This window comes from Chelonoidis abingdonii, chromosome 6, assembly GCF_003597395.2.
Source record: "Chelonoidis abingdonii isolate Lonesome George chromosome 6, CheloAbing_2.0, whole genome shotgun sequence".
NCBI classification, from domain to species: Eukaryota; Metazoa; Chordata; order Testudines; family Testudinidae; genus Chelonoidis; species Chelonoidis abingdonii.
Window position 1 is genome coordinate 108,208,404 of NC_133774.1, and position 18,396 is coordinate 108,226,799.

At 40.1% G+C, this 18,396-nt stretch overlaps 1 protein-coding gene across 1 annotated transcript in view; it reads right to left on the reverse strand.

Moving 5' to 3' along the window:
- CNTLN (centlein) overlaps positions 1 to 18,396 on the reverse strand; it is a 617,317-nt gene that overhangs the window by 275,733 nt on the left and 323,188 nt on the right. The gene's annotated exons all lie outside the window — the stretch shown is intronic.

Sequence of the window (18,396 nt, forward strand, 5' to 3'; positions counted from 1 at the left end):
GAGATTTCAGGATTGTGGTAGGTAATCATTTGAACATGAGCTCCCAGTGTGACCTGTGGCCAAAGGAGCTAATGTGATCCTGGAATATATAAGGAAATCTCAAGTAGGAGTGGAGAAGTTATTTTACTTCTGTATTTGGTACTGGCAAAACAGTGCTGGAATACTGTGTCCAGTTCTGGTGCCTACAATACGAGAAGGATGTTATTTGGAGGGGGTTCACAGAAAAGCCAAGAAAACGATTAGAGGATTAGAAAATATGCTTATAGTGATAGACTCAAAGAGCACAATCTACTTAGCTTGAAAAAGAGACGGTTAAGGCGTGACCTTATTATATACTATAAGTGTCGACATGGGGAATAAATATTTAATAATGGACTCTTCAATCTAGCAGAGAAAGGTATAATGTGATCCAATGGCTGGATATTGAAGCTAAATAGACTGGAAATATGGTATCATTTTTTTAACCACAAGATTAACCAACCACTGGTACAAATTATCCAGAGATTAACCAACCACTGGTACAAATTACCCAGAGTTGGGGTGGATTTTCCATCACTAACCATTTTTAAATGAAGATTGGGTGTTCATCTAAAAGATATGCTCTAGGACTTATTTTGGGGAAATTCTATGGCATGTGTTATATAGGAAGTCAGACTAGACGATTACAATAATCCCCTTCTGACCTTAGAATCTATAAATCTATATCCGCCTGAGCTTGCAAGGAGCCTGAAACAAGAGCTCCGAGAGGTATAAAGTGCCCAATTCATTTCAATGAGTGCTAGCTCAAATGCCTATAGTGATAATTTAAAATGACAACATTAACTATTTCACTCCATATCAAAGTATAGAACAAAGAAGAAAAACTATCATGTTATGAAAGTCTATACAATCTATTGTGAGTGAAAGCTCATTTTGGCACCACAAGAGGGTTGGGTTTAGGAGATTACCATCACATTTTTCCTCAATCAAAAAGCCAAATCCACTGAGATGAGCACAACCCAGAGAGGATACGTGAACATATTTTGAACATCTGCACAATTCTGAGAGCAGCAGCTGATTTTGACATCTCAAGTGGGCAATTTATTTTGTGGGCAGAGCGTGGAAGAGTGCCACTATATTTTCTTTTTCAATTTGACCCCTGGTGGTCTGATTTCCAGAGTCAGCCAGCAAAACAGATCTATACCTCCACATGGGACCCTAAAGCCTAATACACTATCCCACACAAAAGGCTATAACTATTACCATTATATATAATAATCATTAGTGATTTTACTTAATTACATCTTATTTCTTTCAAATGGCAACCTCTGTACTAGTTTTCAAGATTTAACTATCTGGAAAATATGAAAAGGTAGTAACAAGGTTTTTGTTTGTTTGTTTTTTAAACTAGAGGAACTCAAATAAGCATTAGGCAAGTTTTCAAATCAAGGTATTCTTTTGAGTGTTCTATTACTCATCAACCGAAGAATTTTCTTCCAACTTCGCAGAAAACTTCTCCATAGCCTTCAGAGTAAAATCTCATATTTTTTTCAACAAATCAGTGTCCATATCCAGAGTTATAAGGAGGCTAGAAATAGGGCTCACAACTGAACTTATCTGAAACCTTAACTACAGAGCCATAAGCAGAGCTCCACAATAAGATAAGTGTATAGGGCCTGATCCAAAGCCCACTCAAGTCCATGTGAGTCTTTCTGCTGACTTCAGTGGAGTTTGTACCCAGCTCTGCTCTACACAATTTAAGTCAATGGCACTTTCCATTGATTTCAATGGCAGCAGGATGTGATTTACTGGAGGGGGAGGGGAGGGAATTTTGTTTCATCATTTTAATTTTTATTTAAAAAAATAATTATGGAATAATAAGGACCATGTAATAGATGCACTTTACATGCTGTCAACTTGTTGCAAGATCAATTTTCATTTTAAACTGTTGTGCTCTCTACAAAAATATCTCATCCAAGTGTTTAACGTAAATTACCCAACAATTATTTGAGCCCCATGCTGGTTTCCATTAACTACTTGCAACCCCCTCACTGCTATTACACATTATCTCCTGTGACAAGGTGGACTAGGGCAGGGGTCTGAAACTGGGGGTTGTGATAGGGTCATGAGGTTATTATGGGGCAGTTGCAAGCTGTCAGCCTCCACTCCCAAACCCCACTTAACCTCCAGATTTTGTAATAATGTTAAATATAAAAAATGTATTTTTAATTTATAAGGGGGCGGGGGTTGCACTCAGAGGCTTGCTGTGTGAAAGGGGTCACCAATACAAAAGTTTGAGAACTACTGGACTAGGGCAAGAGGCCCCTGCTGGAGTCCTCAGGGTCCTACCATACCCCATCCCAGAAAAGTGCAGTAGAGAACTCCTGCAAGTGTTCTACAGTGGCTGTGGGGAAGCAGCCAAACAGAAAGGCTGCAGGGAGTAGCCACTCAGGGCCCAAGGAACTGCAGTGCTAGAGACAGCGAGATGCCACCTGGAGCTGGAGGAGTGAGGACTGTGTTCTGAGCTGGCTGAAGGCGCAGCAGGACCATGAACAGATCAGTTGATGGCAGGAACCAGGGGAGCAAGCAGGAGCTCCTGGCTGGCTGCTGGGACTGAAGACAGAAGAACAGCTGGGGCCAGAAAGGCCCAGAAAGCATGAAGAGTATCCAGGGAGGAAGCCCTGGGGCACAGCCCCATACCACAGTCGAGGAACTATTTGAAGACAAGTCAAGAAGAGGCTGTGGGACTGAGGCAGGGAGGGCTTCAGGGTACGGCCTCATACCAAGGCCGGGACTATTTAAGGACTGAGCCCATGGACAGCTACAGGGATGCCAACGGAGGGGTACTGGGATAGGCCCCTGGTGGACTGATTACCCCAGAAGGGGTCTGGTTTGTTTCACATACAGACTCTGTGCGTGTGAGTCAGCCAGAGGTCTGAGTTACTGAAAACGCGCTTGAGAAACCACTGACAGAGGTCACCGCAGACTAAGTGCAGGCACACGCAATCGGCTTGGGGGCACTCGCGGTAGACACCACCCTATTACACTCCCAAATATCTAGATATTTCAGAACATATATTTTAAATGCCATGGCTGCTCCTTCTCCAGCTGAAACAGAATATAAGATACCAATATTTTCCAAATTTAGAAATAATTTCTTTTCAGGCTTCCAAGCACAGTTTAAGTCAGTGAAAAACAGAAGTACTACAGGATTTTTTAAAATTAGTTCAAAATCTTTTTAAGATACCAAACATCTTATACCTACAGCAGGAAAAAAGCATCGACATACAAACGCTCACATAAAGACAAAGAAAAATCAAGTCAAATACAGTAAATAATAATGATAGAGTTGTGATTTCTTTTAAATTATTTAGGGGAGAAAATCAGTAAGTCAGTGGCCCTTCAACTCTAAATAGCACTACTTTAATTATAAATCAAAACAAACCTCTTCAGCACAATGGAGAAGAGAACGAAGGGACAAAGGGGGAGAGAACACAAGTATGTCTAAACAATTAAAAAAAAAAGCAGTTGGTAAATAAACAGTGTTAATTCTTTTCCTTCTCAGGTAATTTATTACAATCATTGTAGCCAATGGATACCGAGTTGGCATGGGCATCCAAACAAATCACTCTGTCTTAAATATACAAGTTAAACTTACATTGCATAAATTTACCTTATAGTATCAGACAGTAAGTAAGCAGAAATCCAAATGCTATCCTATTTGCAGACCTACAAATTCATCAAGAATGGAAGAAGTAATCCAATATTGCCAATCCCAATCCTTTTAAAAACATACATCAGGTTACCAAAAATCATGTGGCGGGCTTAAAAATCATTACATTTTTTAAAATATAGTTTGAGGTTTCTTTATTTACCTTCTTGGTTCGGAGTTTCCTTATCTCAACCACAAGTGTGTCACTTTTTCCAAGCTTCTCTGCAACTGACAACATTAGAACCTTAACTTTATTTTTTAAATGAAAGTTGAGATTCTAATGTATTCACATGACTCCAGGAGCTGGATATACACTCATAAGACTTAGACTAAACACTGGAGACTGCCCCATACTTTATACTGAAAATTCCTGCCTGCTAGCTATAAAGGCAGATTACTAACGGGAAAGATATTGAGAAGGAGGGTTTCACTAGAAAGGAGGAGAAAATACTGCGTCCTGCAACTTTCAGGTACACACAACTCTGAACAGAGCATTTTTCTACCCTGGCACAATGCAGAAAAACTCAGGACTTGCACTTTCTTCAGAGAGTTAAAGAAATACATCCGACAACCCAGGTCCAAGTTGGGGGGTACTGGAGGGCGCTGTGTGGGGCCCCCAGAGCACAAACACCTGCAAGCCCTTTCCCCCAGAGCCCAGCTGCAGGCACCACCAGAGCCCAGACACTTGCACCCCTCTCCCCCAAGAGCCAAGCCATGGGGCACCCCCTAGTCCAAGACATTTGCACTGCCAGAGCCTTTACTCCCCCCAGCTTATTTACTGTCCTGTCGGGGGATGTGGTGTAGTACAGCCCTGCCCTTTTTCACCCTCTGCCGTAGCTGGGTCTCCCAGGCACTCCCCTGTCCCTGGGAGAGTGAGGATCAAACTGGGCAGCCAAAACATGCAGCCTCTATCACCACTGGGCCGGGTGCTCAGCTCACTGTGATCTGGGCTCTGCAGAGTCCAGTGCCCCTAGTGGTGGCCAGCAGCTCTGCAGCCCCAATTCTGCAGGGGAAACCTGGAATTCTGTGCAAACTCTGCATTGCACAGTAGCACAAAATTCCTCCAGAAGCATGCATTGCTCCAATAAGAAATGCTATCAGCCTGTGGTAGTATACCAGAGGTAGGGATGAATGATCTCATTTACATGAAGTAAAAAACAAATGAATTTTTTACCCAAATCTTCAAACCATAACTGAAATTTGAAAAAAGTTTGTAAACATGGGTGCTGAAACAATACAGAAGGAAAATGTACATTTTCTTTTTTAAAAGAATTTTAAATCACCTATTAATCAATTAAACTGCATTAAATTACAGTACCCAAAAAAGTAGTAACTGTTCTACCTGTACTATTTGTTTTGGATGGTAGGACTCAACATTTAAGGATCAATTATTCCCTTCAAACTATGAACGGGCAAACAAAGAATCATGAGGAGAAGGTGCCAGACATGGTCTAAGCTTCAGTGTATTAGTGGTAAGATACTGTGATCCAAATCAATGCATGCCTTATACTTTTATTATGAAAATGCAGGATGGTGCAACTTTTTGTCAATTATGGAGACCAAAAGGGTCATGTTAAAATAATTCAACATAAGAATTAATGTTTTCAGCCACATGCTACTTGTAATAATCTATGATTTACACTTCCTTTGGTTAAAGTCTTTGTGAACTTTAACACCTGCAAAGAAAATTAACGGCAAGACATGTACATGTACAGAATTTCTAATTGTAACAATTGTAAAATGTCAGACACTGAGTGCAGAAAGTTACCATTAAATATTTAGCCTTACTTCTCTCAAACTAGAGAAATAATTTAGTTATTAAAATGTTTTGATTTAAATCTATTAATAATTACAGGTTTGGTCTAATAGAAGTAATAATATTAGCTGACAATTATTACAGCGTTAAGAAAAAAGTTCAAACTGCTTTTTTAAACTCTTGGCACAATTAATGGACTTGGTAAGACTGTGCTCTGAATGGTTTTGGGAGCCAAAAAATTTCTTCTGAAACAGGGCTGCATAGCCAGCCTGAAGTTGGCACGAAAAGTTATCTCTACAGCTGTCAAGACCTGGGATAGATCAATCTTCAGCGTATCCAAGGACTGTTCAGTCTACTCAATGTATGTTAGTTGCTCAGAGAAGTCAGCAAGAGTGTACCCGGAGCAGCTGAGAACTTATATACATGGTAGAATACAGATGTCATTTAAAAGTTCCCCAAAATTACTCATTAGAAATAAAATTATCCACAACAACACTGTATGTGAGAAAAAGAAGCTGTTCTCTCTGGGACTAAATGTGGAGATTGGAAATAGAGATGTACAAAACATAAATATTCAGAGTGTTTTGGGAACTAAATTGAAAGTGAGATGATCTCCCCTGAACAGCAAAGCAACTACAATGACTGCAGGTCATGTCTCAAATGAAGAAAGTGACAGTTTTGAAACAAAAACACTAGAATCCTTCTTCAGTTTGGAATGAAAATAATTACACCTCATCATCACCATATTGGCAAACATATGGAAATGAATAACCTAGGCTCTGGTCCTGCTCACGCTGAAACAAACAGGAGTATTGCCATTTATTTTAATGGCAGCAGGAACAGGACCCAAATCAGTGACTATAGACTAATAACAAACAAGCGCTACACAAAGTTGGTGTTGCATGAATAACAACAACAAATATTTTCTTGGAACAATAAATCAGAAGTGCATGAGGCGTGGACCAGAGTCACAAGACACTGCTTCCCATTGCCCTTTCACTCCAGGTGATCAACTGCAGCTTCTAACTTCAAGTGAATTCATACAATTTCAATTCCTCTTTGAAGGGAAATATGAACAAAAATACTGCTCTGGTCATTTATTGTGTTATTAAAATGTATGTAAATGTACATCAAAATTGGGATAACCATCTGTTTACTGGAAACCTGAAAATGCCACTCTCAGCATAATAAGATTTGAACACGTCTGATCTAAATAATAAAAAAAAAATTTCAGCCAATTCTTCAGCTCCTTTCCAAAGTAACAGAATCAAATTCTTAAGCTGTAGGACATGCTTGCACTGCAGCTGTGAAAGACATACTGACGAAGAGGAAACAAAACATAAATGCATCTTCTCCTTTGCCTTGAGCAACAGGACATTTATGAGAGTCTGGGTAGTGAGGGATGACTATATGGAGGAGCTTAAATTTTGTTTACATTTGTGCTACTTGTAGTGCTATACACATGGAGAAACTGGGGAAGTCTGCCTCCTCTGTATAACTGTATATATTAACTGTTTACCTCATCTAGGGTTTAGGGTGGGAGCTCATTTTAGTAGTTAGCATAAACTGAAATAAATAACCAACTGACATAATACTTAAGATGTTGTAACATCCAAAGCTTTTAGATATATACACGAACAACAGGTCACAGGAAAAGGGAAATGTTCCTTATCTCCTGACTTCAAGAAGTGGAGTGTCACCAAAACAAAAGGAAAAATTGGCAACACAAACTTAGGAAACAATGCATTTACTGTAAAAATATGAATGACAGAATTTATACCAGTGAATGCCCTGAAACAGAAAAATGAAAGTGATGGAGGACAGAGGGATCTATTGGTTTACTGTAGTTTTTAGGAAAAACTCTAGGTAAAATAATCAGAGATTGTATATTCTCTGTGTTATGAAGTGAATATTTCAATATGAAGTGAAATTATGCATGATTGTCGGGCTGGAAGAATTTGTACAGAAATGCAAAATAGGCTACTGAGATAAGCAAATATCAGATTAGCTTGTAAAGAATTTTTTGAAAAGGCATGCAAAAACATGGGTGTTACAAATAGTAAAATATGTAGCAATAAAATTCTTAAGATGGATTTCTTAGGTCTCCCCTAACATTTAAAATGAAGTTTTCTAGCTAAAGGAAAGAAGTCTTTAATCAAGCTGTGGTATGAATTTTACACACAATTTTACACATACACTTGCTTCCTGATGTGTCTGTCACATGGGTTTTAAAATTACATTGCTAATATGCCAGCAGTGTACACTCTCTGAGTACTACTGTGCTGGTGCTCTATGTAATTTTCAGTCACATACTTAACCCTTTAATAAAAATACAGTCCTCATGATCCATTCCTACTACATAAGTGAATACATGGTATAGAATATTCTGGTGCGTTATAGGGCCTGATACTTTGAGGTGCTGAGTTCCTCAACTCTCTTTAAAGTCATTGGAGGATGAGGGTATTCAGAACCTGACCAGAAGCGATTGGCACTTTAGAAAAATCAGGCTCTAAAACAACAATGGAGTTATTTTCAAGTTCACAAGTCTCATCAATGGAAGCACACGGTATGCACAATTATATATAATTGCAAGAAAGACACAATCAGGAAGAAAATATATATCTTGAAGTTATCGGTCCAATCAGCTTGAAGATAAAATGTCTGTAAGGTTGGCACTATAAAAATCTATTTTTTGAAATTCCTTCATACTGCAGTATTAGAGCCTACAATGAACACCTAATCTGTGGTATTAGAATAAAAAATTAAAACGTGTCTCTCTTTTATCAGTTTAAAAGAATTTTCTTTTGTGCTATCTCTATTAATAATTTAGGCAACAAAGAAGGAGTATTCTTTTGAACAGAAAGTGACAAAAGGGAACACACTGTCATTTACTATACCACAGAGATTACATTCTTATTCAGAACTCATATTGCTTGACGCACGTATGGACTACTGAAATTATAAATTTGTTATAGCCGTGTTTTGGCAGCAATATTTAGTATATACAAGAGCACCATACAGATGCCTTAGAAACTGTAACAGGTATTAATGGATTGACATTATCTGCCATTATTCATAATTTCACAGGGAAACATTCGTTTTTGACCATGAAGTCTTAATATTACCAATTTTGCTGAAAATATTCATTTCAACTCATTTCTAATTGACAAGACTGACCTGATATTTTGGTATCAAAAACATAAACATGATCAATTTTCATGTCTGCACTAAATGCTATCAAAGTGACTTTTTAAAGAGATTGAAAAGTAATACCTCAGTAGACTTTTGGTTAAGGCTGCGATTCTGTCATGGAGGTCACAAAACTCACAAATTCGGCTGGTCGGCTGATCCCAGAGCCACCCAACCAGCTGGCCCCGGGGTCAGCCGCACCAGCTGCTGCTTGGGCAGCCCCAGGGAGCGTCCGAGCAGTCTTCCCAGGAGTGGGCCTGGGACCAGCCACACCAGCACTACTCGGGTGACCCCGGGCATCTGGCCCCAGGGAGCACCTGAGCAGCAGTCCCAGGGTCAGAGCAGTGGCCAGTGGAGCCAGTCGCACAGGGCGGCTGCTGAGACAGACCCTGGGGCCAGCCACACCACCCGCTTGCTCGAGCAGCCCCAGGCAGCTGGTGCCAGTGCCGCTGGCCTCAGGGGCTGCCGGAGTAGCAGCAGTCCCAAGGGCCGCCACAGAGGCCTTCAGAGCAGCAGTCCTGCAGGCCTCAGAACAGCAGTCATCCCACACCACCAGTGCTGGGGCTAGCTGTCAGCCCCCAGGGCCCTCCTGAACACAGGTGTCCTGGAGCCCCCCAGAGCAGCAGCAGCCCAGGGCCTCAGGAGTTGCTAAATTTTAATCAGGGGTATTTATATAGTAAAAGTTATGGATAGGTCACAGGCCATGAATTTTTGTTTATCGCCCGTAACCTGTCCATGACTTAATACCCGTGACTAATAGCCTTACTTACATAAGATTGGGCAAAAGTGTAATTATAATAGATTAGTGTAGATGAATTACCAGCAACGCCTTATTCTTGCCAACACCTGTTGACACTGACCCTATGAGACAAAATGTTCCCCCATTAAAATATTAAAAATAAACAGTTTTTTTATTTTAAACCCATTGTAAGAGAAGATTATGTACTGTGCCAGATTTTCAAAAGAGCACAGCACTGAACAGTTTCCATTGTTCCGTTTAAAAGATGCACAGAAAAGACTATCACCACGCCTTGCATACCTTCAGCCAATCGTTAACCTGGTGCTTCTTGCCTTTTTAGTGTTTAACTCTGTAATGTTAAAATTCTTTTTAAATACTTTTTTGTACGGAATTACTTAGGATTTTGGGGATTTTTTTTTTTTTTTTTAAGAAAATGAAAAAATAAACTCCATCCTGTTCAACTGTTACAAAATCCTACCTAAGTGACCATAAAGATTTGAATCCACAACATTCAAATCCACAGCACAGAGCCCCACTACTTTAGCTAAAGATACCAGAGCAAATAGCAGTAGTAGGTTGTTAGCCTTTTTTATGCACTAGCCATTAGAAAGAAACATGACACATACTTTGCCAGCAGCTTATAGAACTATTTGTAAGACAGTAGTAGAATGCTAGAAATCAAAATTCTTGGGTTCTATTCTTGATTCTGGGAAGGGAAGGCGGTCTATGGTTACACTATTAGGATGAGAGTTAGGAGTTTTGGCTGCTATTTGTTAAGGATGCTCTGTATTTGCATAATACTCATTCATCTAAGTTTCAACGCACTTCTGGATATGGGAATGCAGGAGTAACCTCATTTTACAGATGGCATAACCAAACACATAAAATTTCACATATTCATTTTGAGAGTCAGTGCAGCTAAGTCTTGGATCTAATGCTAGCCCTGAAGTTCAGCTAAAAATAACTTTGCGCAACTCTTTCAGATCCTTAGGCATTTGTCATTGATGTCACATGATGGTGCTACTAATGATAAGGCCTTACTAGTTATGCTTTATAGTTGGAGAAGTAACTATGTTCTGTAGCTAAGGATGCTTAATCTTTCTGTTTTCAGTTGCTTGTAACTTCCACAAAATGTAACTGTCTGGACTAAAACGGGTTGTGATTGCTCTGTGCCTCCTGATGAACTTTTTTTTAAATGTTTCAGCAAAAACTATGTGATAGTTGCTAGAGAGTGAGGCAAGTTAAAAACTGGTATATTTCATTTGCAATATTACAAGAACAGTTAAAAAAATTTCTAGTAGCCTCAGCATTTAGAGCAAGAACTTACAGTTTGGTAGGAAGATAGTCTTGAGATTGGAGAGGTGCCTTGCACAGAACAGTAAAAATCTGTTCATATATGGTTAAGTTTAAGCCATTGGAAAGGTGGTGGTAGACTCACCATTTGCACATGGCTCAGTAGAACATTTTAGAAACATGCTCTTAATTTTTGGAACATCCCAGCTGCATCAAGCAAACTCCAAACTCCACAGAATTACAACTTCAATTTGGGGAAAGTAATTGCAGGAGCAGTAGCTTCATCTCCCAACTCAGCATACCATTTGGCCTAGGAAAAGTGCACTCATATGGGAGCCAGGAGACCAGTCCCCACACCAAACCTCACGGGCTACAAGAGATCTTTAAAAAAATAGAAGTGGTAGGAAAAAAAATAATGTTGGCAAATATCTGGCTTTAACCAGCCCTACTCTCTGCAACAATTGCACATTTTTTCTCAAATATTCCAAAAAAAAGTTCATCGGGTTGCAGAGACTTAGCATGAAAAATTTCAGTCCAGACAAGTTAAAGTTTGTCAAAGTTATAAGCAACTGAAAACAGAATAAATTAACTACAGAACATAGTTACTTCTTCATCTGTAAGGCATCGCTGGTAAGACCTGATGATTAACTGCACCAGTTCTAATCAGACTCATCGGACTCTGATTCCTTATGACAACATATCTGAGTTCACACACATACACATATATATAAAAATAGCTAGCATCCCTCAGCACCAACAAATGCATGGTCTTGGCCAATCACTAATATTCAGTGAATGGCAGTACAGAGACGTTACCCCATTTTCAAAAAGAAAAAGATGGATGTCAACACTGATGAAAAATCCATACCCCTGCGCGAGATACTTATACCGGCCTAACCTCCCACCTCCGCACTATGGTGAGAGGAGAGCTTCTCCTGCCGACATAGCTACCGTCTCTCAGGGAGACAGATTAACAACACTGACAGATACAGTTAAGCTCTCCCGTCAACATAGCTACATCTTCACTGAAGCATTGCAGTGGCGCAACTGCATTAGTGCAGCTGCACCAATGCAGGGTTTTAAGTGTAGACCCTCCCTTAATTGCTGAAACTCTCAGATCAGTACAAAAGTTTCTACTCTGAGTATTTTGGTTTAACTCATTTTTGTCACAAAGAAAACAAGAAAGAAACAAAGAAACCTTAGCCTGGGCAGGAGAACATTTCATTTTAAGGGGCTAACCAAAATATAAAAATAATAAGTGAGACACACCGGCAGAAAACTATTAGATGTATGGTACTTTCCCGATTTTTGTTTAGGAAATAACTATGATATGCGAAGAGGACAAGGTCCTTCTCAAACACCTCCTCATAAAACTTCAAAGAAATAACAGCAATGAGGAGATTATGTTCTTTATCTTTGATATGGCTATGACATCAATTTTTTCATAATTTAGAAATCCTACATTTACGAACATACAGTATCAAGGAGGAATAATACTCCTTGGGTTATGCGAGATATTCGGCTGTTTCAGATGAAAAGCACTTTAGTTTTCAGGGATAGCGGAATATTCATCAGAGAGTCTGCTACAGGGACCAATTCTGACATTGTAACTGAGTAATCAGTCCCATGGATTTCAAGGGGAATGCTCCAACAAAGAGGTATTACCAGGTGTGTGTGTGTTTCTCTCTCCTCACCCCCTTCTTCTCTGAGAAGGGAAAAGAAGCCCACCTCCCCAGGAAGTCACTGTTCTTTTCCTGCATGGATAGGGGGAAGTCAGAGAGAGAAGGCTGAACATGTACATTTTTCACAAGACAGGAGAAGGGGGAGAAAGTGGAACCTCCAAGCCCGTAAAGTACTCAGCAACTGAGCCTGCTCTACTACCTTCTCCATCCACACACTCTCCTCCCCTGTTATGAATAATGCAGCAGGCCAACTTCTTCATCCCTCCCCTGCCTGAAAAAGCCTATGGGTGGACGACGGTGCTCCTTTCTAGGGAACATCGCTCTAAATCTTGGGGAAGGAAATGGAGAAGCAAAGGCCACAACTGCTATTGGAGGATCTCTGCCTCTTTTCCTCACAACAGCCAGCTACTGCTGCTCATCCCTGTGGGACATCACGTGAAAATGCAGTACAATGGAACAAGGAGGGACCTAAAAGAGACAATGAAGAAAGTACCATGCAATGTGGTACAACTGAGAGATCTGCTACCTAGTTGCAGCCACTTACATCCCTAAAGTCTCAGTACTGCAAGGGAGTGGCCTTCACATTGATTCTTCGGCACATCCACATTACCCACCAGATCGGTGGGAACTAATCGATTTATCAGGGATCAATTTATCAGATCTCGTCTAGACGCGATAAATCGATGCCCGAACTGACACCTGTACTCCACCTCAGCAGGAGGAGTAAGTGGAGTTGACGGGGGAGCCGTGGCAGTCGACTTGCCGCCGTGAGGACGGCCAGATAAGTTGAACTAAGACCCTTTGACTTCAGCTACGCGTATCTTAGATCGATCCTCCCCCCTAAAGTAGACCAGCCCTTAGAAGAAACAGCATGTCAGTCAGGGAGAACAAATTAACAAAAGCTGTCTGCAAGTAAAGTTTAAAAATGTCTAAACGTATATATTTTAACTTCACTGTAAAGATTCAAAAGAAAAACAATAGATCTTTAGAACCGAAAAATAGAATCACCTAATTTCTGTGAGCTGAAGAACAAATGAGCAGCCAGCAGCATGTCTCTGAATGACTATCTTTGCAGAGAGAATTGTAATACTTCTCTCCATGGTCCAAGCTGCTGTGAGCTCATCAGGCTTGTGCTCAAGTGTCTGCAGCGGTTTCTAGTCAGTTTCAGATCATAGTTCAAGGCCATGGGCCTAATCTTCAAAGCAGGTAATAGTTAAAGACATAGCTGTGTAAAAGACCAAACTGCCCATGTATTAACTGCCCCCGCAATTGTGCTTCTCTAGAACAACACAGATCACAAAACGCAGGAAGAAGCATGTGAGAGCCAGAGAAACAGCACTCTCAACCAACGCGATAAGGATATAGAACTAACTTCCACAGATTTAGCAAATTACAAACCTGACCATCTTCACAGAGCATGGCACATCCTTCCACTTCAAAAAAAGCCTTCCTGCCCAAGCAAGAATGACACTTGCAGCAATGGCACTTTCTGCCTACAGAAATAGATATAAACCTATGACACAAACAAATCCACCAAAATATCCAAACCCACATAACAAGAAAAAAATACTCTAGTCAGAGTTTTTAATGCAGAAAACAGCTGGAGACTCCAAGAAGCCTACTAAAGATTTCACTATTTATTCTTCATAGGAGATGCTCAGATACCAAGGTGATGGGCAGCAGCATAAAAAAACCTAAAACAGAATACAGCAGCTAAAGCAAGTAACAGAGGGTATGTCTTCACTACCAGCCATATCGGCAGGTAGCAATCGATTTCTCAGGGATCGATATATTGCGTCTCATATAGACGCAATATATCGATCCCCAAAACGCACTCCTGTCAACTCCGGAACTCCACCAACGCAAACGGCAGTAGTGGAGTCGACAGGGGGAGCCGCAGACGTCAATCCCGCGCCGTGAGGATGGTAGGTAACTCGATCTAAGATACTTTGACTTCAGCTACATTATTCACGTAGCTGAAGTTGCGTATCTTAGAGCGATCCCGACCCCTAAGGTAGACCAGTCCAGAGACTAGACATGTCATAATTCACCGTATGACCGTTGACATGCCTTTTCTTCCCAATTCAATCCAGCCACAGAATGGGAACAGTAAAATCTCAATGAAAAACAACATGTTACACCTAAGTCTGTGTTTTCTTGGAACTTAAATAGCTTGTGAATCTTTGTAAGAAAAGCACTATTTAAGTGAATCAAGAATAAAGGAAAAGGAAAGTATTGAAATTTAAAGCTAGCCATTAAACTGACCATAGAGATGATTATACAATGATTTTTTGCAGACAAAACATATGCATAATTACCAGCACACTGAATGTTAATGAAAGTGTGATAAAAGCAGCCATGAACATAGCTTCAACAAGATTAATTACCTTTTGAGTTTTATTAAAATCACCTGAAGGACTGGCATTTTGGATTACTAGTTTATTTTTAACCTCCTCGCTTTAGATAATCCAGTAATCCTGAATTACAATGCAATGATGCCACTTCTCAGAAAAACTTTTTTCCCTGCTACAGGCTGGTGGTACTTTTAGGAGCGGCCCTGGTCACCTACACCTATCACCTACAGCATTGCCAACTCTCACAATTTTATCATGAGTCTCACAATATTTATTCTTCTTCTTTAAGCTCCAATTGCTGGAGTCAAGAGATGGCAGGAGAATCTGTTTTCATTTAAAAAAATGAAAGAAGTTTCTAGCTGTCTGGTTGTGCAAAGGAGCCTGACAGTTTGAGTGAATATACCCTGAAGGCTCATAAAGCAGAAGGCAAATAAAAAGAATCCAAAACATATTTGAGGCCTTGGAGTTTTTTTAAATCTCATGATTTTGGGGGAGACTAATTCATGATTTTTGAACACTTGGGGTGGCAACATTACATTTATGCTTAGTTTCCCCCCCATCACGTGATGGAGACTGGATTACATCACGGTTTGGTGGGAGGGGACAGCAGAATAGGCAGGTCCTATCTCCCAGTAGAGTCACAGAGACAGACACCCTTGCCTCCCTACCTGAAGAGAACAGGGAATACTAGGAAGAGAACAGGGGAGGATCAGGAGTACTCCCACTGGGAGACCTGAAAGGGAACAGCGGCTGTTAGGTTTCATCAGGTAAGGATAAAGACTGCCTGGGATGACATATGAACCCCTAATACAAGGGGAGGAAAGCCACCCTGACCCTTGTGAAAGGGTTGTGGAGGCTCAAGATGGCTCAGGAGTGCCTGGAACTGAGTTTCTAGTTTAAGTGTTAGGATTAGAACTAGCTGGGAAACTGAATTTCAGTTCTGCAAAACAAAATGCAAGAGTTTTTTGAAAATATTTGATTTCAAATTGCAACAAAAACCCAAAACCTTAAAGTTTTCCATGGATCTGAAATCCACTATTTAGTCTCACAAACAAACTCTGAAATGTTGCTGCTGTGGGAACATATCACAGTTTTGCAAACAAATTACTGCTCTCCTCAGGAGCCCACCAGAACACGGGAAGTCCCAACTACACAGCAGCCCACCAGCCTGGGGACCTCCAGCTCACCAAGCGAACTGCTGAGAAGGAAAGGCAGAAAATCTGCCTAGTTTATGTCAGAAACCTACCGGATTACTGTTGGAAGTTTCATCAAAATTGACACATTCTGCGGGAATATGTCAATTTCTACAAATCCATATTTTCCAACAGAAAAATATTAATTTGTAAAATTTCCAACCAGCTCTAGCTGGGATATATTTTGGGTGCTGGTAAACCTGGGTTAAACTAGGCCCCAAGTAGACTTTGTTTTGGAACTTTAATTGTTTGTTAGACAGGTAAATAAACCCCATCCACACAGTTCTTACATAACCCTTACATACAATTTTCCAATTCAGCTAGTCTTTATAAAGTGATACATCTCTTGGAGCACAGCATACAAGGAAAACTGCCAGAGGTTTACAAAGAAAGCTTAACATTAAGATAACTTATATAGAACAACTCATCCTATTAAACCCTGAATATGTTACAAGCTACATTAATAGGTATAGTTTGTTTAATTTACTACTAAAATTGAGACATAGAATGTAGCTGTTTAGCAGCACACAGCAATAGTACACATCAGTTTAGGACAGGAACTGAAGAATGCCATATCCACTTCAAACTGCAATGGGAATACAGGTAGATAGAATACCATTAAACAAACTGGCCATGACTGGGATCACCTCATAGCTGACATGCTTTCTACCTCCCACTATCCTCCCATCCTGTTAGGATCTACAATACTGTAATATTAAACAAAGTCTTTTAATATATAGAAAATGTGAAAGCAACAAGAGATATAAATAAAGGTTTTTATTCATTTTAAACATTCTTATATTCAATTTTCTTAAAAACAACTACATACTCATTGTTTAAAAGGCAGAACTACATATTATATGCAAACTGTGAAGAGATCTGAAAAAACAGAAACTGTAAACTGCTGCCACATAGATTTACAGCTTTAAGAGTACGTGACGACCTAAATGGAAATTCAGATGTTCCTCTAGTCACCATACCGTAGTTTTAAAGCATACCTTCTTGTTCCCCAAAGGGATGGGACAATACTGAAAGTACTTTAATTCTGTTCTCTTGTCCCACCTAGGGAAAAGCATTTGAATGAATAGCTCTGCTCAGAGCTGAGTGTAGTACAAGTGTCTGTTTATAGATATGGTAATAAAAATCTCATTTTGGTGTCCACCTGACTACAACTGGAATGAACTCAACAAGAGAGGAATGGGAATGTATTTACTACAAGTAAATGAATGTATAATCTGTTGTCTGTGAAGGGGGAAATTTACATGTCTAACTCCCAATGATTTACAGTGGGAATTAGGTGCCTCGCTATCATTTGTGCTTTTGAATTACTATAGGGTATGTCTCCACAGCCGCTGAATGTGTGCTTCTCAACACATCTGTCTGCCTGTGCTAATTCCACTCAAGCTAACGCATTAAAAACTGCAGCCTGGCTGTGGCAGCACAGGCACCCAAATACATACCCAGGATGTCGGGTGAGTTTGTACTAGGGCTAGCCACTGTGACTGCACTATTTTAGTGCGCTAGGTCAAGCCAAGCTAGCACATTAGTCTACCAGTGCACAGACACATACTCCAAACTGCTGTAGAGACATAGCCCTAGTTACTTTAATGCCTAGCTACACTGCCAATGTGATTAGAAACTCAATTTTTCAACATGTTCTAGGTAGTGTAAAGATGCTCACTGTGTAACATGAAATAAAGAGATCTGATTATATTATTGTATAATGTTTCTCAAAACAAAACCTCGCTATTGTAATGTTTATTTTGTCTCTGATATTTTCATGGCAATGATTTGTAAACTTGTTAAAATTTTCTAAATAAATTAGTTAAAAAAGAAACTCAATTTGTTCTATTCTGATGTGAATATAATCAATTTTAATGAACTCAAGTGAAGTGCATTACAGATATAACTCACTTTAATGATACTAAGTATCAGAGGGGTAGCCATGTTAGTCTCGATCTGTAAAAGCAGCAAAGAGTCCTGTGGCACCTTATGTATTGGAGCATGAGCATGAGCTTTCGTGTGTGAATACATGCATCCGATGAAGTGGGTATTCACTCACGAAAGCTCATGCTCCAATACGTCCGTTAGTCTATAAAGGTACCACAGGACTCTGCTGCTTTTAATGATACTGTAATTCCTGTTCTGCCAACAAGTTAGCACATAGTCTCTTCTCTTAGTGAATTTTTCCCCCATAGCGAAGGGAAGGAGAACACTCAGTGAGTTTTCATTATCAGGAGAGCTTATTTAACTCTCCCTTCATCATTTAGGCAATGAGTGAGGATCTCAAGATCTGTGAATGTCTTGTGCCTCTACATAGCTACTCTCATGGATCATTCCCACACAATAAGGCTCTATGAGAAGCCATGCTTCCATTAGCTGTCTACTCATACATCTGGGGGGCATAGAAGTGGTGTATAAAATAGTGCGTAAGCAACATTAACATCCACTGAGTCTCATAGAGATGCTTTATTCTCTCCCTGTGCCTTCCTGACCCTG